Source organism: Capra hircus, chromosome 3, assembly GCF_001704415.2.
Source record: "Capra hircus breed San Clemente chromosome 3, ASM170441v1, whole genome shotgun sequence".
NCBI classification, from domain to species: domain Eukaryota; kingdom Metazoa; phylum Chordata; class Mammalia; order Artiodactyla; family Bovidae; genus Capra; species Capra hircus.
The window spans coordinates 40683391-40708272 of NC_030810.1; the positions used below are offsets into that span (position 1 = coordinate 40683391).

The following is a 24882-nucleotide window of genomic DNA, read 5'->3' on the forward strand; positions in this document are numbered from 1 at the left end:
GCCGGATTGTGCAGTGAGGCTAAACTGAAATGTCAGAGTTTGGAGCGAAGAAGGGTATATTGCAAGTCCATGCTAGGAGGTGGCTTATGCCCTGAAAATCCTGAGGCTTCCTAAAGGGTTTTTGCAAAGCATTTTTTAAGGACAGGTGAGTGTCTCAGGGTAGAGGATCAGCCAGTATACAGTTCTCTGATTGGCTGATGGTGAGGTAGCAGGGTGGTGTCACAGGGATTAAACTTATTTGTCCTTAGGCTCCAGGAGGCCTGGGGCTATGTGCTCATGGTCACCAAGTAGTTCTTTCATTTGGTAGAGTGGGGTTTCACATCAGCAAAGCAACTCAGGAAATTTGCATCAAATACTGTTATCTAGGAGAAGGCAATGGCACCCCACTCCAGTATTCTTGCCTGGAAAATCCCATGGATGGAGGAACCTGGTGGGCTGCAGTCCATGGGGTCTCTAAGGGTCAAACACGACTGAGAGACTTCACTTTCACGCATTGGAGAAGGAAACGGCAACATACTCCAGTGTTCTTGCCTGGAGAATCCCAAGGACGGCGGAGCCTGGTGGGCTGCCATCTATGGGGTTGCAGAGTCAGACACAACTGAAGCGACTTAGCTGCAGCAGCAGCAGGTACTTCAGAGAGGAGCTAAAGCAGAGGATATAGGAGAAGGCCTGTAGTTACACTAAGACTGTGATCCCATCGCAGAGGGCCGGGGTTTGATCCCTGATCAGAGAATTGGAGCATGAATGTGTGTTAGTAACTCAGTTTTGTCCGACTCTTTGTGACCCCATGGGCTATAGCCCACCAGGCTCTTCTGTCCATGGAATTCTCTAGGCAAAAATACTGAAGAGGATTGCCATTCCCTTCTACAGGGCATCTTCCTGACCCAGGATTGAACCCGAGTCTCCCACATTGCGGGCAGATTCTTTATGGTGTGAGCCAAAAGAGTCTGAATGCTGAAACTAAATTAAATAAAAAAAGAAAAAATCCCACATGCCTCAACTAAAAAGCCTCAACGAAGACCTGTCACAGCCAAATAAGAAAATAAATACCCAAAACCACTATCCCCAAATCTTGGGACTTCCCTGGCAGTTCAGTGGTTGAAACTCCATGCTTTCACTTCCGCTGCAGGGGTGCAGGTTCAATCCCTGGTCGGAAATGAAAATCCCTCATGCTGCATGGTGTGGCCCAAAACAAACCCCCCCCCCCATTTATATTTAGTGGTACCTTCATTTGCTGAGTGATCAGTGAATGAAACCTCCCTCTAAAAGGTGTGAGACTCCTGTTTTAAGGTTTGTACTGGATCTACTATCTCAAGTGTAGGGAAATTGGAAAGTTTCCATTTGGAAGCATCCTGGACTTGAGAGAAAAGATGTTCAAGAACAAACCTGTTTCTGCTCTTAATTAATATTAACTGCAGCTCTTGCTGAGGTTTGCAGATGGGATTGGCATTTCAAATTAGTCTATGGGCTGAGCCTCTCCTGAAAAAATGATCTAGTTCAGAAGGTTCAGGTTTTTTTTTTAAATGCTCATTAAGTATAAATGTGTGTCTTTTCTTATGTAAGAATGAAAACGTCTGACAACTGGAGAAGTTGTATTAAAGAGACTAATGTTCACCAATGTATTTAGAACAACATTAAATATTAATAGTTCGTGTTTTTGGAGATCATGCAAAGTCTTGGCTTAGTCTGCTATTTCTAGAGTATGGGATATTCCATATTTTTTCCTTCTTTTGGTAAGACTCAGGATGTAGGTCAAGGACTCAGGATGCCTAGGTCAAGGACCTGACAAGTTTGGACGCATCTCTCCTGTCTGCAGGTCCACTTGTACATCCCCCTGTTTTTTCTCATTTCTTTGAGGGTTTTCACGCGTACTTTGAGAGAACTGTTAGTTTGACTTGAATAAGGTCCCATGACATTAAGACTGACTTTCACACATGCGTAGTTGAATCTGAGCTTCTTTTCAGTGTGGTCATTTTTTAATGGAAATCCACTTAAAAAAAATTATTTATTTGGCTGTGCCAGGTCTTATTTGCAGCACACAGGATCTTCAGTCTTCATTGCGGCATGCAGGATCTAGTTCCCTGGCCAGGGATTGAACCTGGGCACCTTGCATTGGGAGCATGGACCATTAGCCATTGGACCACCAGGGAAGTCCTGCTCATTTTTTAAAAGTAGTTTTTTCTGACCAAAGTCATGCCTTGTAGAAAATTTGAAAAATGCAAAGCTGTGAAAGAAACTGAAAAGGCAAGTGAAAATTACCCACTATTCCACACTGACACTAGGAAATTCTAACAAGTTATTTTTTTCCTGTATATTTGCCCTGTTGTCCCCAGCAAACTAACTTGGCGTCCCGCTTGGATATTGTGAGCATTTTTCTGTGTTCTTACCACTTCTTCAAAACCATTTAAAGTTTCTATATTATAGTCCATTCAGCAGATAAAAGTGAAAGTGTTAGTCGCTCAGTCATGTCTGCCTCTTCGTGACCCTGTGTACTGTAGCCCACCAGGCTCCTCTGTCCATGGGATTCTCCAGGGAAGATTGCTGGAGTGGGTTGCCATTCCATTCTCCAGGGGATCTTCCTAACCCAGGATTCGAATCTGCAAATCCTGTATTGGCAGGGGGACTCTACTGTTGTGCCACCCTGGTGCTGCTTTATTCATGTAAGTTTTTGCTTACTAAATATTTTATTTAATATAGACATAGATACACATACTTTTGTGTATATTTTTATTTTTCAACATCCCCACCCCCACGCCCCCTCATTTGCATTGCTACACTTGCAGGATCTTAGTTCCCTGGCTAGGGATTGAATCTGGGTTCTCCACAGTGAAAGTGTGACGTGCTAACCACTGGACTGCCGGGAATTCCCTATACTTGTATATTTAAACGCTTTCTTTGTTTTTCTTTTCTTTCTTTTCAGCTTGAAAGCAGTCTCTATTAAGTGAACAGATTACAAAAATAGTGGTAAATACCTTAATTCATCCTTCTAATAAGCCTGTTGATCTGATCTTCCTTGTTGCCAGCATCTCCACCTTCTACAAAATGGGTGGTCCTTTCCTTCATTCCGTCTCATAGAGAAGACAGTTTGAAGGGCCATAGGAGGTTGTTTGCTTCTTTGAAACATTTTTCAGCAGTATAGATCTTATGAATCAGATTCTGCATGTAGATGATGCCATATTTGCCAAGAGATTGAGCATCATGTTATCTGTCAGGGCAATTCTCTTGCTGATTTTGCCATAGCCATACTTGTAGATCAGTTCATTTGTTGACTTCAGGTTTGGGTAACACTCATGCATTGTATGGTTCCACAATTCTCAGCATGTTAGCTGAAGCCTTGCTGAGCTTTACAAAGGTGCCTTGGAAGATCTAATGGAGATGAAGAAGCTGCAACACCTTTGATCCTTTGGGTTCACACCAGTGATACCTCTGATCATGATGACAAAGGCCAGTTTGGGTTCCTCAGTTGCCAGCTTTTCTTGCCATCCTAGCCATTCAAATTTCAGTTCTGTACATCTGCCTGTATTGTTTGTGATACTGCTTAGCTTTTTCATAGATTAACTTCCTCCTTACTTTTTAAAGCATCTTTTGGGCAAAGTTCTTTCTCAGGCATTTCATCTTAAGCTCTGCAAAATTCTTTTGCTTTTTTCTTAAGGATTTCTGGCACAGCAGGAACCTTCTTTTTCTTTTCTGTGCCCTCCATGGTTCCATCCAGGAAAGAGGCCTTTCATTGATTTTCTGATTGCATAAATAGTTCATGTTAATTTACCCAAGGTTTAGAAATGCAAGAGGAAGTAAGAAATTTGTATTTGCACTAACTAGGAGGAAATAATAACTGTTAATACTTTTTATGTGCAGACTATCTTCCCGACAGTTTTTTAAGAATATATTATGTATTACTGTTTTGAAAATGGCTTGTTTTATTTCACAATGTATCATTTAATATTTTCGAGTGTCATTACGGTCTGTTCTTCAATGTGAGTTTAATGCTTTGTACTATTTCAATATAATTTTTATTACACTGTTGATTTTTTGAAAAAAGTGATACACGTAGAGGGCTTCCTAGGTGGTGCCGTGGTAAAGAATCTGTTGCCAATACAAGAGACACAAGAGACTTGGGTTCAATCCCTGGGTTGGGAAGATCTGAAGTAGGAAATGGCAACCCATTCCAGCACTTTTGCCTGGAAAATCCCTTGGACAGAGGAGCCTGGAGGGCTGCAGTCCATGGGGTTGCAAAGAGGTGGAGAAGACTGAGTGACTGAGTGCACACATAATACATGCAGGTGGTAAAATGTTCAAATACACTAGGAATGGTGTGGAAAATCTCTCCCATCCCTGACCTCGGGTTCCCCAGTTACTTTCCACAGGGATACCTACTTTTTACTTTTCTTGGATGTTCATCTTAAAAATATGTGTATACATATATCATATATGTATGTATAGTGGTACCTCTTTAAAAAATGTACACGTATATCAATACTTTGTTTTGCCCTTCTTTCTTTCTTTTTTAAATATTTATTTATTTGATGTGCCATGTCACCCGGGCTTCTGTGGTAGCTCAGTTGGTAAAGAATTTTCTTGCAATTGTAGGAGGCCCGGGTTTGATCTCTGGTTTGGGAAGATCCCCTGGAGGAGGGCGTGGGAATCCACTCCAGTATTCTTGCCTGGAGAATCCCATGGACAGAGGAGCCTGGTGGGCTGCAGTCCATGAGGTTGCAAAGAGTCACACAAGACTGAGCAACTGACACACACAGCACATGTCTTAATTACAGCACACAAGATCTTTACTTGCAGCATGGGAACTCTTAGTTGTGACAGGTGGGATCTAGTTCCCTGACCAGGGATAGAACCCAGGCCCCCTGCATTAGGAGCACAGGTATGGCCACTGGACCGCTAGGGAAGTTCCTGTCCTTTTTTAAAAAACTTAGCATTATAGCTTGGACATACTAGTGTTTATCAACCTACCATATTCTTTAAAAAATTTGGCTGCATACTCCTATCATACAACTATACCATTGTTTCTTTAACTGACCCATTCTCAACTGTTTGGGTCTCAGGACCTTTTAGTACATTTAAAAGACATTGAGAACCCCAAAGAGTCTTTGTTTATATAGGTTCTACCTATAGTTATTGACTGTACTAGAAATCAAAACTAAGAAAGTTAAAAAATATTTATTAATTTGTTGAAAGTAAGAGTAACTGGGCTTCTCTGGTCTCAGATGGTAAAGAATCTGCCTGCAATGCAGGAGACCTGGGTTTGATTCCTGGGTCGGGAAGATCTCCTGGAGAAGGAAATGGCAACCCACTACAGTATTCTTGCCTGGAGAATCCCTTAAGACAGAGGAGCCTGGTGAGCTACAGTCCATGGGGTCTTGAAGAGTCAGACATGATAGAGTGACTAACACACACAAGAGTAACAAACCCATGTTAATCTATTTCTATTAAAAAAGAACTGTTTTCTAGAACAAACTCCAAAGAAGAGTAGCATATTTGCAATTCTCTTTAATGTTTGGTTTAATAGAAGAAAGCTAGATTCTCACATCTGGTTTCTTACTCAGTCAGTTTGCCATGTTGTCAGGTGAAAGTATTGGAAGAGAATCTGGCTGTACACAAATATGTGGTTAGAGAAAGAGGGGGATTTGCAGACACCGGGAAAGGTCTCATGGACCCTCAGGGATCCTTGGACCACACTTTGAGAATGGTGATTTAACCAGTTGCCTGTGGGTTATTTGCAGTCTTTCAGTATACAAAAATACGCTTTGCTGACTGTCCCTTGATTATATCTTTCAACAAAGGCTTGAGTGCCAGGCAGTATTGGCTTATGGGATACAAAGAGGTGAGTCAAGGTCTGTTCCCTGAAGGAGATGTAAATTTATTGGGAGAGGCAGGAGAAGGAAATGGCAACCCATTCCAGTGATCTTGCCTGGAGAATCCCAGGGACGGGGGAGCCTGGTGGGCTGCCATCTATGGGGTCGCACAGACTATGGGGACATGACTGAAGCGACTTAGCAGCAGCAGCAGCAGCAGTGAGGCAAACAGGTATGCAGTGGATGAAAGGCTGCAAGGTGTGCATTTGTAGGTCCTAGGCACATAGGGAAGAGGCAGCCTACCCAGCGTTTAGGAGGAAATGGGGTTAAGGAAGAGACTTCCTAGGTGGCAGTAGTGGTAAAGAACCCACCTGCCAATGCAGGAGACATAAGAGACTCGTGTTCAGCCGTAAGAGCTTTATAGTATGTGGTCTCATATTTAGTTCTTTAATCCATTTTGAGTTTATTTTTGTGTATGATGTTAAAGTGTAGAAGGAAATGGCAACCCACTCCAGCACTCTTGCCTGGAAAATCACATGGATGGAGGAGCCTGGTGGGCAACACCCCATGGGGTCGCAAAGAGTTGGACACAACTGAGCGACTAACACACACACATATGGTGTTAAAAGGGGCTTCCTCGGTAGCTCAGATGGTAAAGAATCTGTCTGCCATGCTGAAGACCTGGGTTCAACCCCTGGGTCAGGAAGATCCTCTGGAGGAAGAAACGACATTCCTCTCCACTGTTCTTGCCTGGAGAATTCCATGGACAGAGGAGCCTGGCAAGCTACAGTCCATGGGATTGCACAGAGTCATACCTGACTGAATCAACTTAGCATGCTTGCATGGAGTTAAGGAAAGCTTTTCAGAGGATATTTCTGAGCTGAATTTTGACAAGTCAGCTCAACTAAGAGGTGAGGAGAGGTGGATGTTTACATGGAATACCTGGAATTCCTCCTCCAGGGCTTATTTGAAGTCCATGGGATCGTTGCTTTTGTGACTTGATCACACCTTGTATATTATTATTTTAGACCTCATTCACCTTGTAAATATTGTTGTTCAGCCACTAAGTCATGTCCAACTCTTTGTGACCCCATGGACTGCAGCACACCAGGCTTCCTTGTCCTTCACTATCTCCTGCAGTTTGTTCAAATTCATGTTCATTGAGTCAGTGATGCTGTCTAACCATCTCATCCTCTGCTGCCCCCTTCTCCTTTTGCTTTCAATCTTTCCCAGCTCAGGGTCTTTTCTAACGAGTCTACTCTTCACATCAGGTGGTTAAGTATTGAAGCTTCAGCATCAGTCCTTTCAATGAATATTCAGGATTGAGTTCCTGTAAGATTAACTGGTTTGATCTCCTTACAGTCCAAGGGACTTTCAAGAAAGAGTCTTCTCCAACACCACAATTTGAAAGCACCAATTCTTCAGCGCTCAGCCTTCTTTATGGTCAAACTCTCACATCTGTTCATGACTGCTAGACAAACCGTAGCTTTGACTATATGGACCTTTGCTGGCAAAGTGATATCTCTGCTTTTTAATACACTAAGTTTGTCCTAGCTTTCCTCCCAAGGAGCAAGCATCTTTTCATTTCAAGGCTTCAGTGACTGTTCATAGTGATTTTTGAGCCCAAGAAAAGAAAATCTGTCATTTCTTCCACTTTTTCCACTATTTGCCGTGAAGTAATGGGACTAGATGCCATGATCGTCATTTTTTGAATGTTGAGTTTCAAGCCAGCTTTTTCAATCTCCTGTTTTACCCTTTTTATTATGCATATTATCATTCTATTATACATATTCTTTTAATTATATATATTATCAAAGGAAAGGGTTATTATTTTGCTTCATATCACCTTTTCCAGTTTCCATTACTGTGCTTACCTTTAAGATCCATACACATATGGTACCAGGAAACTTTTAATCTTCTGTTTCTAACTTCCTGGAACTCAATTCCTGGGTCAGTGATGGCAACTGATCTTGAAACTAGAGTAAATTGGCTCTAGACGATTAGCTATAAATACAATCATTATGAAGGGCATGAAGAATTGCATATTTAACAATCTACCAAGTAAATTGTTAAATCATTTTCTATTATGCTAGTCTTCTCTTTAGCACTGTGTGTGGTCCATGTTGTGAGAAGACTTAAGACTTGGAAATTTTTTTTTTTTTAAGTTTTAGACAGTATGCTTTTACAGTGAATCAGATATATCAACTGTGTATTGTCTTTTTAGTGAACTAGATATATGTACAAATATATATTTTTAAAATATATTTTAAATCAGGTAATAGAGGCTTTAGATTACTCTGCCCTTTTCCCTCCATCACTTGGTGTTTGGTTCTGATTGGCCTTTAAGACATAGTACAAAAGGTCTCATTTGTAGAGCTTCATGCAGTCCCAATTAGATGGCTGATGTTATATTTTAACAGCTTTACTTCCAAGTTCCAAGGGTTCTTGTACTGGTTAAACGACAGGTTTGGCAGCAAGCATGTCTTCCTTGGCCAGAGAGACTGATAGTATTGAAATAATGCAAAGTCACTCCTGCTCATCAAATTCCCAAGAAGCTAGAAACCAACAGTTTTCTATTCTAAAGCATTTTTTAATTGACCAGCAACCTGTGACCCTGGCACTTTGTAATTCTTGTGACTTGATCATTGTAACTGACATTTGCAGTGGGTCAAGCACGTGCTAGACTAGCCATTGTAGGCACATTCTCTGTGCAGCACGCTTAGTTGCTCAGTCATGTCTGACTCTTTGCGACCCCATGGACTGTAGCCCACCAGGCTCCTCTGTCCATGGGATTCTCCAGGCAAGAATGCTGGAGTAGATTGCCCTGCGCTCCTCCAGGAGATCTTCCCAACCCAGGGATCAAACCCAGGTCCCATATTACAGGCAGATTCTTTACTGTCTGAGCCACCAGGGAAGCCCATGCACGTTGTCTAGTCCACACACAAATCTGGAGCAGTTGTAAGTAATATCTCATTTGATAAATAAAGAAATGACATCAGAGAGGTTGAGCTACTTGCCTTACATCAGACAGTCAAATAGAGAAGCTAGCATTCAAACTTGAGACTGCATGGCTGGGATTTAAACTTTCCATTGTGTCCTACTGCCTTGCAGGTGCTCCAGTAGCCAGTGAATATCTACTTTATGTCTTAGAAATGTCACATTGGGAAGGAGTGGCAGGGAATCTGCAGCTTAGCTCTCCACAAGTCCACTGAGACTGAGCACACCCTTTAATGGTGAGCTGGAGATACATGGTTTGTTGTTGTTACCACTCTGTCCCTAAAATGTTAAAAAAAAAAATTCTAAAATAGGAAACACCGACTTCCTCTTTTCTCCCATAAAAATGGGTCAAAAGAGGTCTAAAATAGAAACCATATGTATTTGTGAGTAGGCAGGAATTGTTTCTCATCATAATGGTAAGACTTCTGGAATAATACCTGTACTTTTAAACTTATTAGTCACTTAACATGTTTCTGTGCCTGCGTTAGGTAGGGGGAGGTATGCACAAGTGTCCTTGAGGCATTTACGGTCAAGGATTCAAGTTCGAGGTTCCATGTTACATTCTCATGAGTCATGGTGGGGTGTATGTGGGTGAAGTGTTGAGGTCATGAACATCATTGAGGGAGCGTGTTATTCAGATATAACTTTCCCCCTTTCTACCATAATGCCTTTCACACTTCAGTTAGTCTCTCATAGTCTGTTTGCAGTCCCATCATTTCTATGAAGCTTTTCCGCAGCTGTTGTAGATATATGTCATTTTCTAATCTGGAATTTCTCCCATACCCATCTGTACCTCTAACACGGCATTCATTATCACTTCCCTGTAAGATGATCCATTTCATAACTTAAGTTATAGTCTTTCACTATCTGAAGAGTAAATTCATTAGCTTTAGTTTAGCTCAACAAAAGTTTTGAAATCCTGCTAGGGCAGAAGGGGAAGACAACTGAGGTAACTGTAGACCTTATTCGTTACATAAATACTATGAAGAAAATATAGTGCAGTGACAGCGCGACTGGGAAGACGACTTCAGAATGGGAAGTCGGAGGAGGCCTGTCTGAACAGAAGGTGTATAAGCTGAGCTCTGAACGTGAGCGTGGCAGCCAGGTATGTGAAGACTTGGGCAGAAGGATGAACATGTGACCAATCGTAATATAGGAGTGAACTTTCCATCAGTGGAGAAGAGAGGAGATGCGTGTCTCGGGAGCATCGTGAGTGCAGAGGAGGTGGCAGAAGTGGCTGGAAAGGTGTAGGGTGGCCAGAAATTAAGACTTCATTATAACTGGATGCAAGGCACTGGAGTTGTTTGTTTGTTTGTTTGTTTTTAGCTTTACTGAGATATAGCTTTCATATAATAAAGTTTATCCTTTTGGAGGGCATAAGTCAGTGCTTTTTTTTATAGAGTTGTGTAACCATCATGCACGTATGCTCAGTAGTGTCTGACTCTTTGCGACCCCATGGACTGTAGCCTGCCAGGATGCTCTGTCCATGGGATTATCCAGACCAGAATACTGGAGTGGGTTGCCGTTTCCCCCTCCAGGGGATCTTTCTGACCCAGTGTCCTGCATCTTCCTGCTTTAGCAAGTGGATTCTATACCACTGAACCACCTGGGAAGTCCTGTGCAACCACTATATAATTACAGAACATTTTCATTACCCCAGAAAGAAACCCTGGACCTATTAGCAGTCATTCCCCATTCCCCTCCTCCCTCTAGCTCCTAGTAATCATTAACCTACTTTTTGTTTATATGGATTTGCCTCTTTTGATCTTTCATATAAGTTGACTCATAATACATAATTTTCCGTTGCAGATGACTGTTTAAACTTCGCGTGTTTTTCAGATTCAACTATCTGGTAATATGTGTCAGAACTTCAATTCTTCTTATTGCCAGTAATACTGTATTAGATGGCTATCCCACACTTTATTCTTTCATTCTTTGATGGACACTTGGGTCATTTCCTGCTATGAACATCAGTATACACATTTTTGTGTGGACATGTTTTCATCTTCCTTGGGTGTATACCTAGAAGTCAAATTGCTAAGTCATGTGGTAACACTATGTTTAACATTTAGAGGAACTGCCCAACTATTTTCTAAAGCAGCTTCATCATTTACACATTCCCATCACCAATGAATGAGTTTTCCAATGTCTTCGTTTCCTTGTCAGGTCTTGTTATTGTCTTTTTCTTTTAGCCTCCCCAGTGGGTGTGAAGTGGTATCTCATTGTGGTTTTGAATGGCATTTCCCTGAAGAAAGGCAATGCCAAAGAATGCTCGAACTACCACACAATTGCACTCATCTCATACGCTAATAAAGTAATGCTCAAAATTCTCCAAGCCAGGCTCAAGTTGGTTTTAGAAAAGGCAGAGGAACCAGAGATCAAATTGCCAACATCTGCTGGATCATCGAAAAAGCAAGAGAGTTCCAGAAAAACATCTATTTCTGCTTTATTGACTATGCCAAAGCCTTTGACTATGTGGATCACAAGAAACTGTGGAAAATTCTGAAAGAGATGGGAATACCAGACCACCTGACCTGTCTCTTGACCTGTCTCTTGTGCAGGTCAGGAAGCAACAGTTAGAACTGGACATGGAACAACAGACTGGTTCCAAATAGGAAAAGGAGTACGTCAAGGCTGTATATTGTCACCCTGCTTATTTAGCTTATATGCAGAGTACATCATGAGAAATGCTGGACTGGAAGAAGCACAAGCTGGAATCAAGATTGCCGGGAGAAATATCAATAACCTCAGATATGCAGATGACATCACCCTTATGGCAGAAAGTGAAGAGGAACTCAAAAGCCTCTTGATGAAAGTGAAAGAGGAGTGAAAAAGTGAAAAAGTTGGCTTAAAGCTCAACATTCAGAAAACGAAGATCATGGCATGTGGTCCCATCACTTCATGGGAAATAGATGGGGAAACAGTGGAAACAGTGTCAGACTTTTTGGGGGGGGGCTTCAAAATCACTGCAGATGGTGACTGCAGCCATGAGATTAAAAGACGCTTACTCCTTGGAAGGAAAGTTATAACCAACCTAGATAGCATATTAAAAAGCAGAGACATTATTTGGCCAACAAAGGTCTGCCTAGTCAAGGCTATGGTTTTTCCAGTAGTCATGTATGGATGTGAGAGTTGGACTGTGAGGAAAGCTGAGCGCCGAAGAATTGATGCTTTTGAACTGTGGTGTTGGAGAAGACTCTTGAGAGTCCCTTGGACTGCAAGGAAATCCAACCAGTCCATCCTAAAGGAGACCAGTCCTGGGTGTTCGTTGGAAGGACTGATGCTGAGGCTGAAACTCTAGTACTTTGGCCACCTCATGCGAAGAGTTGACTCATTGGAAAAGACCCTGATGCTGGGAGGGATTCGGGGCAGGAGGAGAAGGGGACGACAGAGGATGAGATGGCTAAATGGCATCACCGACTTGATACACATGAGTTTGGGTGAACTCTGGGAGTTGGTGATGGACAGGGAGGCCTGGCGTGCTGCGGTTCGTGGGGTCGCAACGAGTCGGACACAACTGAGTGACTGAACTGAATTGAACTGAAGGATGTTCAACTAATGATGTTGAACATTTTTTTCCCATGTCCTTTTGACCATTTGTGTGTTTTCTTTGGAGAGAAATGTCTATTTAAATCCTTTGCCTGTTTTTAAGATTGGCTCATTTGTCCTTTATTGTTGAATTCTTTATATATTTTGGATGTAAGTCCCTTATTAGATATATGATTTGCATATATTGTCTCCCATTCTGTGAATTGTCTTCTTGTTTGTTTATATATTTTTGACTATGTTCTATGGCTTGTGGGACTTTAGTTCCCCAACCAGGGATTGAACCTGGGCCCTTGGCAGTGAAAATGCCAAGTTCTAACCACTGGTCCACTAGGGAATTCCCTGTGAATTGTCTTTTTACTCTCTTCATGGTGTCTATGGAAAGTTTTTAATTTTGATGAAGTCCAATTTATCTGTTTTTTTTTTTCTTCTTTTACTGTTTATGTTTTTAGTGATGTGGCTAAGACACCATCACCTAATCTAAGGTGAAGCCATTGTTTTTAAATAAGAAATTGACAGTTTGATTCACATTTTTAATAGGTCATTCAGGCTGTTTGTATACTGGATTGGATGGTTCTAAAGTGAAGCTTCCAAGGTCGTGTAAGAGGTTGTTATAGTATCCACAGACAAATGGTTAGACTTTAAATTTCAGTAAGCACTTGTTAAATCAAGATATTCCAATGGCATCTTGTTATTAGGAATTAAAAAAAACGGTCTCCACCTTTAAGAAATTCACAAGGTAAAACATACAGCCAATTAATTGTTTTATCAGGGAGATTATACTGAATACTATAAAAAGGCATGAAAATTTTATTATAAGAACAGTGGAGGGAGTTCATTTTTTTTATCACCAGTATCTAACACAGGCAGTGTGTAATAGTTGTTTGTTATACTTTGGCATGACAGAGTAACTGAAAGCTATGGGAGAGATGGCGTTAGAGCTGGGCCTTTACAGATGGGTTAGGTACTGGCAGGTGGAAAAATGGGAGCAGGGTGTTTTGTTTAACTTTTTAGTTTTTTCGTCACACCATGCAGCATGTGGGATCTTAGTTCCCTAATGGGGAATTGAACCCATATCTCCTCCATTGAAAGTGCAGAGTCTTAACCACTAGACCTCCACAGAGGTCCTGAGAAGGGTGTTTTTGAAGGATCATGTCTGGGAGTAGGTGATTAAAATTAAGGGTATTTTTATTAAAACCTAGAGTTGGGGATTATAGGCAATAGGCTGGAAATGCTGTCTGTGTAATCCCAGATGGAGTTTGTAAATAGGAAAACTATGGGGAGTGCCTTCCTCAAATTCCTTTAGTGGTGTGACTGTGACCGGTGGACTGGTGGGAAGGAAGGGCAGCTAGGGTAGTGTCACCACGGTTTAGATCATAGTGGGAAGTTTAGAAGTAGTTTAGAAATAGTGGGAAGAAGTGTTCGGGAGAAGTTGAAGTGGTGACATTAGATGTGACTGTATGGGAATGGTGGGCAAGGGCAGATCCAATTGCAGCCCTTTGAAGTGTGAAACTTCAGCGATTGTCAGGGACAGTGGGGTCCCATTTAACAGAGGGGTGCAGTCCATACCTGTGGGAAGTTCCAGTTGACAAGAACCCTTGTGGGTTTGGCGTAGCAAGTGGCTGGCATTGAAGCTGGCCCCATGGCATAGTGGAAATACCGTTGAGGTTTGGAGTCATGTATACCTCAGGCTCAACGTCTTATTGACTTTGTAAATTTGGGAAGAGTTAATGAACTTGATTTCCTCCTTTGTAAGGGCTATTTCCTCCTATTTCACAGGGCTTTGGGGAGGGTCAGAGGAGGTTATTTATGTCTAATACCTGGCAAGTAAGAGGAGTCACTGGTTTGTTCTCCTCCTCTCTGGAGTTATATATTTTCATTTCATTTAAAATCTTCCTCAGTGAATGTGCTGCTTTGAATGGAATCAGTGACACAATCCAGTGGTGTTTGGAGGATGTGTTTGGGTGTGTGTATGTTCACCACTCAACCATTCTGCAGAGGTTATAAGCATTTGCTCATTGTTTTAATTGTGTTGTCTTATTTTGCTTTGAATTTGTCTTATTTCTGTTTTTTTTATTTTTTTATTTGGCTGAGTTGGGTCTTTGTTGCGGTACTCAGAAGCTTTTGTTGTGGTGTCTAATTGTGTGACAGGGGCTCCTGAGCTCTTGGACTAAAGTAGTTACAGCCCGCAGGCTTAGTTTCTCTGAGATGTGCTAGATCTTAGTTCCTGGACCAGGGATCAAACCCACGCCCCTTGCATTGCAAGGGCAGATTCTTAACCCCTGGACCATCAGGGAAACCCCTTGTTTCCACTCTTACCCAAACAAAGCTACTTACGTGTGTGCCTCTTTTGGAGGGCAGGGGAAATTGCTTTTTAAAAATTGTGTCATCATTAAAAGGACAGTTTTCTTTCTTTTCTTTAAAAAAAGAATAAGGTTTGTTTTTATTGAATGTGTGATTTATGCAATTGCTGAGGCTACTATGTACAGAGAGAGGGGGAGAAGTTTATTTCTTGGTCACTTCCTTCTTGGATAGAATCTTGATGATTTCCTCCTCCTTGGCCTGAAGCTGCTCTTCACGGTGCTTGAGGGCTTCCTCGGTCTTAGACCTGCAGGCCTTAGCCTGGTCCGCCAGAAGCTTCTCGCGGGCCTTGTCTGCCTTCAGCTTGTGGATATATATATATATATATATATATTCCCTGGATATATATCCAGCTAGTGGATATAATCCACTTGTTTTTGAACACGTTACCCTTCACCTCCAGGTACAGGCTGTGATACACGTGGTGGTCAGTCTTCCTAGATTCATGGTATCTTCTGAGCAGCCAGCGCAGCTCTCATCCTCTGCTTCCAGGTTACCTTTTCGTGCATTCGAGCACTGGCAGTACCCTTTCATTTATCTATGCCCATATGCCTGCCCTTCCAGCGAGCCAGGGTGTTTTTCCACCATTGAGTCCAAGAAGTCATAGGCTTCCAGGTGATCAGCTCATCTTTGATTGGCTTCCAGATCTGCTGATGGGAATTGGCCTTGGCGATTTCATTAGTCTCCTTGGGGTCCAACCAGACCGGTTTGCCACAGCAGGGGTACCCTGGAGGCAAGCCTCTTCTGCAGCCTGAGCATACTCATGGCTGTGGCCACAGCAGTGAAAGGAAAAGGAGTTTTCTTAACTTTACCTTTTTATCTGATAGGTTAGATTTTCTCAAGGTCTTTTAATAAATAGAGTAGCTGACATGACTGAAATTCAACTTTTGCTTTGCTTGGTTTTCCTAAATTTTAACACAGCTGCTTCTGTATTTTTCTTCTACATGACCCCTATAGGTCTTGGTAAAAATAGCCAATGTAGTTTGTAGGAGAGCTATAAAATATTGATTGCATGTATGAGTAGTTTCCCAGTTTTCTTAAATGGTAACTATAAATAGCATCTCAGGACATAATTTAATTTTTCAAAGAGGGAGATTGACTTTCAACTTGCATTACTTCATTGGCTTAGCTTTTTTAAAAAAATCAAGAATGCAGCTTGGAATAAGATGAAAGTGCAAAACCTTTTCATTGAACTCAGTTTTGTTTCAGTTTTCTAGGGTTCTTAGGAGCTAAACACTATGCATAACAATGACTGTGTTAAGTTTAATTATTTGTTCCATTTCTTAACATCTTAGAATTGGAAGGGATTTTAAGTCCTTCTGTCCAAGTGGCCATTCTGTGTTAGATCCCTTCTACAGCAGCTGACAGCCAACTTGCCTCCTCTGGAGGCAGGCTCTTTCATTGCTGGACAGGTCTAATTGTTGGAAGATTTTTTTCTCCTCTCATACTGAGATGAAAGCCAACTCCTTGAAACTGTCATCCATAAACTGTCATCCACTTATCCAACTTCAGTCTTTTGTTGTCACGTAAATTAAATTCACTAGCTCTTCAGATAATTGAAAATAGTTGCTAGGCACCACTTCTCTGACTTAAGTTGTCTTTTTTTTTCCCCCAAGAAAAATAGCCCTTGTTTCCCCAGGCATTCTTCCCATGATATCATTTCTAGGTTCTTTTGCAGCCTGATTTCACTGTGGCCCTTTTAATCTGCAGTGGCCATCCCTCCTGACAGCTAGCTAAATGTGGCAGGATCATTGCACCTAAGTTACCAGAAAGCCAGGTTCACCTCTTGGTGGATGTTGAGCCAATAGACACAACCAAGCCAAAGTACGGTAGAATGAAGGACTTATTATTACTTGCAGCAAGTACTTTGTGATCTTTCTCAAGGCAGCATACACAAACAGCAAAATCAGCGAAGTTTAAGCTAAGGCTACATGCATATTCATGAAGGGGCTTGAGCCAGGAGAGTTCAGCCTAGAATTGGGGCAAAGGTCAACAATCTAAGTCTTGGTTGATTGAAGTCTGGAGGGCAGCATCCTTATCCTGTCTTCCATCTGGGTTGTGGTCTTAGTTCCTACAGAACTCAAAGATATATTATTATGTGTATCCTTTGAGGAGTAACTAGGACTCTTACTGAACTGTTGTTTGACTGCCTTTTCTCTATTCCAGCATTCATTTGTTCCCTTAAGATCATTATTATTGAGACCTGTTCAAGGGCAAGCATCCTGATCAGGGTTAGATTACAGAATGTCTTAGGCCAAAATGAGTTCTCTCATGTCAAGAAAGCCATTCCTGGTTCTCTTTCTCCAGGGACCTCCTACCCTATCTGCTTACAGTTATAGTGGATTTACTTCTATGTTCTACTTCCTAAGTGAATACATTATTTGGGAGTATTTCTGAACATTGTCCTGCAATGCAGTGTAGCTCATGTAGCCTCATAAAGCTGACAGTATTTGAAGATTAGTGCGAAGACCTAAGTTCAGACACCAGCTACTCCAGATGATTCAGCTCTGTAGTGCTGTCCTTGAGTGAGTGTTCAGAGATCTTGCTTTCTTGCTTCCCTCTGAGAATTAGGGACAAATTAGAAAGGTTCCAGGAGAAATTCTGGATGGAATTAATCAGCCTAAATATTGCAGGACACAGATCAGCAGTGAAAAACTCATGACTGAATTAACCCAGATTGTTATTAATTATAGCTTATTTGGATTGTTCCCCACATATTATTTTATGAAACCCAGGATTGTAGTGACTTAGGTTACCAAAGGAGAGATGAGGCCAAATCAACTGAAAAATCTGAGCTTGGAGCAAAGTTTTATTGCAGGGTCAAGCAAGCACAGTGGCTTGTGCTCAAAACCCCATGAACTCCCTGATGGCTTTTGCGGAAGAGTTTCTATAGATAAAATTTGGGGTGAGGGCTACAGGATGTGTGACTTTTCTTCTGATTTATTGGTGGTGAGGTAACAGAGTGGTTCTCCAAAATTACCACCCCTCACCTGGGTAGAGCCTTAGTTCCTACAGAAGAACTCAAACATACTCTTAATGTATTCCCTTGAGGAACCAGGATGCTGCTTTAATCACTGTACTAAGTTTCTTGTTTGTTCCTCCTTTGTTTCTGCATCCCTTATGTCCCTGATTGGTAGCTGTTTGAATTTGCCCTTTAGATCTCTGGGAAGATTTAGGAAGGAGGCTGAAGCCTTTATCCTTTAAATAAGAAATGGAGGTGACTTCACTAGGCTTCCCTTGTGGCTCAGCTGGTAAAGATTCTGCCTGCAATGCAGGAGACCTGGGTTCAATCCCTGGGTTGGTAAGATCCCCTGGAAAAGGGAAAGGCTACCCACTCCAGTATTCTGGCCTGGAGAATTCCATGGACTGTATAGTTCATGGGGTCAGAAAGAGTTGGACATGACTCAGCGACTTTCACTGGTGGTTTAGTGGCTAAGACTCTGGGCTCCCAATGCAGGGTGCCCAGGTTTGATCCCTGGTCAGGGAACTAGATCCCACATGCTGCAACTAAAGATCCCACAGGATGCAATGGAGATCAAAGATCCTGTGTGCTGCAACTAACCAAATAAATAAATAAAAGAAATAGGGGACCCAGAAAGACTTTGTGTCCAGCGGGGCCCCACAGGATCCTGATCAGTTTCACCCATGCCAGGTACTTTAGTGATGCAAAGCTCTGAGAGTTGCCTTTAATAAGAGTTTGTGCTATGACCCACATAGCTGGGTTTGGAGTCTGACTTGGCCATGAACTGTAGGAATTTGGGCAAAGCATCAATGGCTAACCTTTTTGTGTTTATTCATTTATAAATGAGAGTCATGATAGAGCTGTCTCATCAAGTTTCCTTGTGTGAAATAAGTTAATATGTTTTGGCAGGGCTGAGGCTAAGTTTAAAAGAGCGAGCAAGGCACCCTCCTTAAGTAAAAGATTTAAAGGGCTGCCAAAAAAATCAGTCATCAAGATAAATAGTTTAATGGAGTAAAGTAAGCCAAAAGTCAATATTTTAAAAATTATTGTTTTAAAGATTTATTTTTGTTTATTAATGGCTGGTGCTGGGTCTTTGTTGCTGCACGTGGGCTTTCTTTAGTTGCAGCGAGCATGGGGCTACTCTTCAGCTGTGGTGCTCAGGCTTCTCACTGCAGTGGCTTCTCTTGTGGAGCATGGGCTGTAGGGCTCGTGGCCTTCAGTAGTTTCGGCACGTGGGCTCAGTAGTTGTGGCTTCCAGGCTCTGGAGCACAGGCTCAACAGTTGTGTTGCACAGGCCCAGTTGCTCCTTGTCATGTGAGCTCCTCCTGGATCAGGGACTGAACCTGTGACCCCTGTATTGGCAGGCAAGTTCTTCACCATTGAGCTACCAGGCAAGTGCCAAAATACCAACGTTTTAAATAGAGACCAAATCTGAAAGGACTGAGATTGGGGTGAAGTGAGTGAGTTGTACAATTGCAGGATAGGATCCTGTCTTTATTTAAAATTTTCATAATTTTTTATCACGGATTTTTTTTGCCTTGAGAAATGAAATATTTCCTGCCGTATCAGTAAACAAAGGATGTCCTAGTTCTCAGCAATTGCAGACACCACGGATGGTGAGCTGGTGAGCCCTGTGGAACTCGGGAAGAAAAGAATACCTGCCATTTAGCAGCCATCAGACTGTAGCCGCTCCCTATGTTGAGCCCTGAAGAAACTCAGGATGTGACAACACCGGATACAGGCCCCAGATATCATATCCTTCATATCAAAGGAATGATTTCAGTGAGCCAGGACTTTGGTATTTTTCTGTACATAGAAAAGTGCAAAATTCCTTAACTTGGGATATCTTTAATTTCTTTAATCAATGATAATCATTTGATGTTCATACTACCTGCCCTTTCTTGTAAAACTCTACCTGGCTCCTCCCCTCATCTCCTTAGTGGTTCTCCAGGGTTACTTGAGATGCTGTCTCCTAGACTTGAAATACTAAAAATTCTCTTAACTTTTAAGTTGTGAATATCTTTTAAATCCATGGCCTTAATTTTGATACTTTAAAACATTGGATAATATTTTAAAATATTATTTCTCTTGGTTACTAGAGCTTGTTTTCTTTTATATCCTCTCCAATTTTTGGCCCAAAGTGAGTGCCTCACTAATCTCACCCCGGTTGCAGACAGATGTGTTGTGTGTTGGTTGTAGTTATCACAGGATGTTAGTCTTGTGAAGGAAATGCGTTCTAAAAGCCTCATGTAAGGATTTCTTTCCCCAGCATAGATGTTTCTGTTAGGTTATCTCAGAGTGCCAGTCCAAATCTCATCAAGGTCAGCTTTAGGTTTTGAAATGTCGTGTTTCAAATACTGCTAAAGTTCACAGCCAGATCATTAAAAATGCATGTACTGAGCTTATGTCTAGAGGAATCTAGCCAGACCAAATAGCGCTGCAACATTGCTTCTCCTTGATGGTAGAGATTGTGAAAGATGGACACAGATGGTGGCTGAGCTGGAGCTGGAACTACTGTTAGTTGGCAGGAGATCTTCTAAGTGACAGAAGCCAGGCCACACTGGGGATTAGGAAGCAGTGTTTCTAGAAGTTAAATTATGATCATAGAATCTTTCTTTAATTCTGGTTCTTCTCCAGTTTGCCTTTAGTTATACAGACCTGATTATAAGCATGTCTTGGAAATCTTTTTCATAGTTAATGACCAGTGAAAGGCAAAAAAAAAAAAAAAAAAAAGCTACAGAATCTGATGTTTTAAAGCTTTCTTCTTGAAAGTCCAGGTGTTGCACAGGCAAGGCAGGTTGTTAGGGCATTGCTCTGTTGCAGTGGTCGTTCCCCCTTTCCCTCACTCCTTTCTTCTGCAGATTCATCCAGTGTTGCTTTCTGGACAAAGTAAGAGACATAGTCCTTCTTAAAAGGTGGTCCAGTGGTTAAGAATCTGCCCGCCTATGTAGGGGACATAGGTTTGATCCCTGATCTGGGAAGATTCCACATGCCTCAACTACTGTGCCCAAGTGCCCTTGAGCCCGTGCTCTGCAACAAGAGAAGCCAGTGAAGTGAGAAGCCCGAGGAGTAGTGCCACCTGCTGCAACTAGAGGAAGCCCATGCACAGCAACGAAGACCTCGTGTACCTCCCCTTCAAAAAAGTCACAGAAACGGGATGTTGTTGATGCTTTGCATAAAATATGTCAAGCTAAATAAACTAGTAATCAGCATAGCAGTTGTCATTGGCTTTCATTAGGTTTAAATTTACCTGCAGTGTTTTATCATTTTGTTTTTAGATTCTAAAAAGGTGGAATCCAGTTGTTGTAGTAGAATGAATTAAAAACGTAACTTCATTTTGTTGACTGTTGCCAGACAATGCTGCCTTGCCGTGGCAAGGTGGGTCTACTGCCTGAATTTGATCGTTTAGAGAGACTCCAGGTGTTTTTTGGCTTAGTGTTAAAAAAAGAAAAAAAGAACGGGAAATTCTTGTCTTGAGTGTATGTCACCTTCTTTGTACCAGTTTTTAGAGAACAGCTGTGGCAGCTGCTAAACTATACATGTCTGCTTTGTTTTCCTTCTTTCATTTAGCAGGTGGAAAAAGTGTGAAAGTTTAAAATTGAGTGTAAAATTGTATATCTGGTGGAGCATTCAAATTTCATGTATATGCATATCTAGCAGAAAAAGATGTAGAGACTTGAGTGTAGAATAAGTGTAGAGGTTGAAATCACTAGTATACTACTGGTACTTTGATTTATAAGGGGGACATCCTCAGATATCCAGGAACTCTTCTTGAAATAGAGGCAACTCTGGGAATAATTATCTTAGCCTGAAAGCCAACCCTTGCTTTAATGTGCAAAGTTTAATGTTTCCTGTTGGGTAATCTATCAGCTCGTTTTCAAATTAGTTAGTGAGGTAAGACTTCTAGAGTCAGAGGATGATATCCAATGCTTTCTTTTCTTGATTACTTCTGCTTCTGGGCAAGTTCAGACTGAGTTCTAAACAGATTTGCAAACCACAAATCCTGGTTGTTAGCGTTAAGTCATTGTGATGGGTGACCTGGGAGTGACTGTGACACGCTGTCACAGTCAGGGTGATGGGTGACACTGGGGAACAGTCTGTGGCAGTTGACCAGTACTCCGGCATTATCTGTTGAATTTGGAAGACTCAGCTTCCCATCCTGTGTCCTTGATAGCTCAGTTGGTAAAGAATCCACCTGCGATGCAGGAGACCCCGGTTCATTCCCTGGGTTGGAAGATCCGCTGGAGAAGGGAAAGGCTACCCACTCCAGCATTCTGGCCTAGAGAATTCCATGGGCTGTATATTTCATGGAGTTGCAGAGTCAGACACGACTGAAGGGACTTTCACTTCAAGATTCCCATCACCTGCTTAGTGGGTACCCAGCACTTCACTCCACCATCTACAGTTCTGACCACTTTCTAATCGCTCTTTTTTTTAAGATTAGACTTGGTTTATTTGAAAAAAAAAAAATTATTTATCTGGCTGCAGCAAGTTTTAGTTGCAGCAGGAATCTTCTGTCTTCTTTGTAGCATGCAGGATCTTTAGTTGCAGCATGTGAACCCTTAGTTGGAGCATATGGGATCTAGGTCCCTGACCAGGGATTGAACCCGGGTCCCCTGAATTGGTAGCATGATGTCTTGGCCACTGGACTGCCAGGGAAGTCCCAATATTTCATTCTTTTCAATGGCTTAGTAGTATTCTGTGTGTGTGTGTGTGTGTGTGTGTGTGTGTGTGTGTGTGTGTATGTGTATGCATCACTCACATTTTCTTTATCCATTCATCTACTGATGGACGTTTAGGTTGTTTCCATATCTTGGCTATTGAACTGCAGTGAACATTGTTGTTGTCTAGTGGCTGAGTCATCTCCTACCTTTTTTGCAACCCCATGGACTGTAGCCTGACAGCCTTCTCTGTCCATGGCATTTTTCAGGCAAGAATACTGGGAGTGGGTTGCTATTTCCTTCTCCAGGGGATCTTCTCAACCCAGGGATCAAACCCGAGTATCTTGTGTCTCTTGCATTGGCAGGCAGATTGTTTACCACCAAGCCCACTGGGAAGTCCCACAGTGTACAAAAAGCTACATAAATCTTTTCAAGTTGGTGTTTTCATTTCCTTTGGATAAATACCCTGAGTGGAATTGCTGGATCATATGGTAATTCTTTTTTTATTTTTAATTTTATTTATTTATTTTTGGCTGTGCTGAGTCTTCATTGCTGAGCACTGGCCTTCTCTAGTTGGGTAAGTGGGCGCTACGCTATAGTTGCGGTGTATGGGCTTCTCCTTGTGTTGGCTTCTCTTGTTGTGGAGCATGGAATTAGCTGCTCTGTGGCATGCAGAATATTCCCAGACCAGGTTTCGAACCTGTGTTCCCTGCATTAGCAGATGGATTCTCTACCACTGGACCACCCAGTGAAGCCCCAGGTGATTCTATTTTTGATTTTTTGCAGAACCTCTGTACTGTTTTTTATGTGGTTGCCCTCTGGTATTATTATTATTGTTGTCCTTGCTGGTGTTAAAGGATGATGGCATGTCGGCCTTCTCAGTGGACCGTATACCCCACTGGGAGCCCTAGAGGAAAAAAGAGGTACCATCAGCTGTTTCCCTCCTTTTCTTTTCCTTTGTTTGCAGGACTGTCTGCTACCAGCCCTGGGAGGCTGGTGAACGTGTACATCTTCAGTATTCTTGGAGTAGTTCTCCATCAGAGTATTGCCAGAAAGCTATGGCAGAGGGAGGGAGATGAGGGAGAGAGAGAGGACCCTTCCCCCCCACCCCCACCGTGGGCAGCAGTAGCAATCCATCCTGTTTGAGCAGATGGCTCTGGAGGAAACAGCAGCTTCCCTTGTGCAGATCTGCAGCCAAGATCCTGCACAGAGAGGCAGCTGACAAGGTGCCTGGCACAGCCAGATCCATATCCAGGCCTTCTGCAATGGGAAGGAATTCCTTTTATCTTGCTTTAAAAGTGAAAATCCCCTCTGTCCTCTGCGTGGGGCTAATAGTTGGGTTGTGGTCAGGTCACAAGGGAGGCAGAGAAAATCTAGAGAGCTTGTGAGATATAAAGTATGATCCTGCTCCTTGGGGCTGGAAGTGTCTGTATCGTGGATGCCAAGGCAGACTTGCGGCACTTGAGCTTGAAGAGATGGCTGAACACTGTGGGTCTAAAACTCAGCCTTGATTTTGGCATACCTTACAGATTCCTTGCCTTTTCCCATTTGTTCCCTTGCCCAGATTCTGTTGCCTTCATCCCAGTCTGCTTTTTCTCCTGCTGCTTATGTAAGGCGGCATGTGGTCCTTCACCAGATGTTCATGGTGCGTCTATAAATGCATGTGTTCCTATTCTGGGCCAAGAAAATATTCCAAAATTTTTTTGGCTTAATGAAATTTACAGTATCTTTTTCCTTTCATGATTTATTTAAGTCTTAAAATGAAGTCACTGTGCAGTTTTCTTCTTTGAATCAGTATGTTGGGGGGGGTCACATAATTAATCTGCTGATGGGATGAGAAAGCTTAAAGATATTCTTTGTGCTTAGACATTCGATCACCTTCTTTCTCAGTAATGCAAGCCCCTCCCCTACCCAAAGTCGTGGCTTTTGTCCATGCATATTTTTATCTTGACTATTATAGAAAACACACCCACTGCCAACACATTTCTGGACCTAGGGTACAAAATTAGACTAAGTGAATGTAAATATCCAGTCTGGCTAGAGAGGTAAAAAGAAAAGAGGCTAAACAAAGCATTTGCCCTTATTCCCAGGCACATGGGTCAGGCCTGAGTTCTGGTCCAGACCCCACTTGTCATGTCTAGAATGGGTATAGTGGTCAACACCTTAGCGGTGGGTGAAGGCAGGGAGACTCTCCTTCGTCTCACCTGTCCTTACTTTAGAAGTAGAGTCTAGGTGGGTGAAAGGATCCTGCTGTGGTTTCAGATGTGCTAAGCAGCCTAAAAGCCCAAGTCAAAAGCCAGGAATACTTATACCTGCACTTATCTCACATGCTAGCCAAGTAATGCTCAAAATTCTCTAAGCCAGGCCTCAATAGTACACGAACCCAGAACTACCAGATGTTCAAAATGGATTTAGAAAAGGCAGAGGAACCAGAGATCAAACTGACAACATCCATTGGATCATAGAAAAGCAAGAGAGTTCCAGAAAAACATCTAATTCTGCTTCATTGACTACGCTAAAGTCTTTGATTGTGTGGATCACAACAAACTGG

At 42.2% G+C, this 24882-nt stretch overlaps 1 protein-coding gene, 1 non-coding gene and 1 pseudogene across 3 annotated transcripts in view; 1 reads left to right on the top strand and 2 right to left on the bottom strand.

Moving 5' to 3' along the window:
- The window catches only part of AK4 (adenylate kinase 4), a 96165-nt gene that overhangs the window by 4388 nt on the left and 66895 nt on the right, over positions 1–24882 (top strand). The gene's annotated exons all lie outside the window — the stretch shown is intronic.
- On the bottom strand, positions 12612–12684 carry TRNAE-UUC. The gene has a single exon. It is a non-coding gene; the product is annotated as a tRNA-Glu (tRNA).
- Positions 14853–15473, bottom strand: LOC102182011 (annotated as a pseudogene).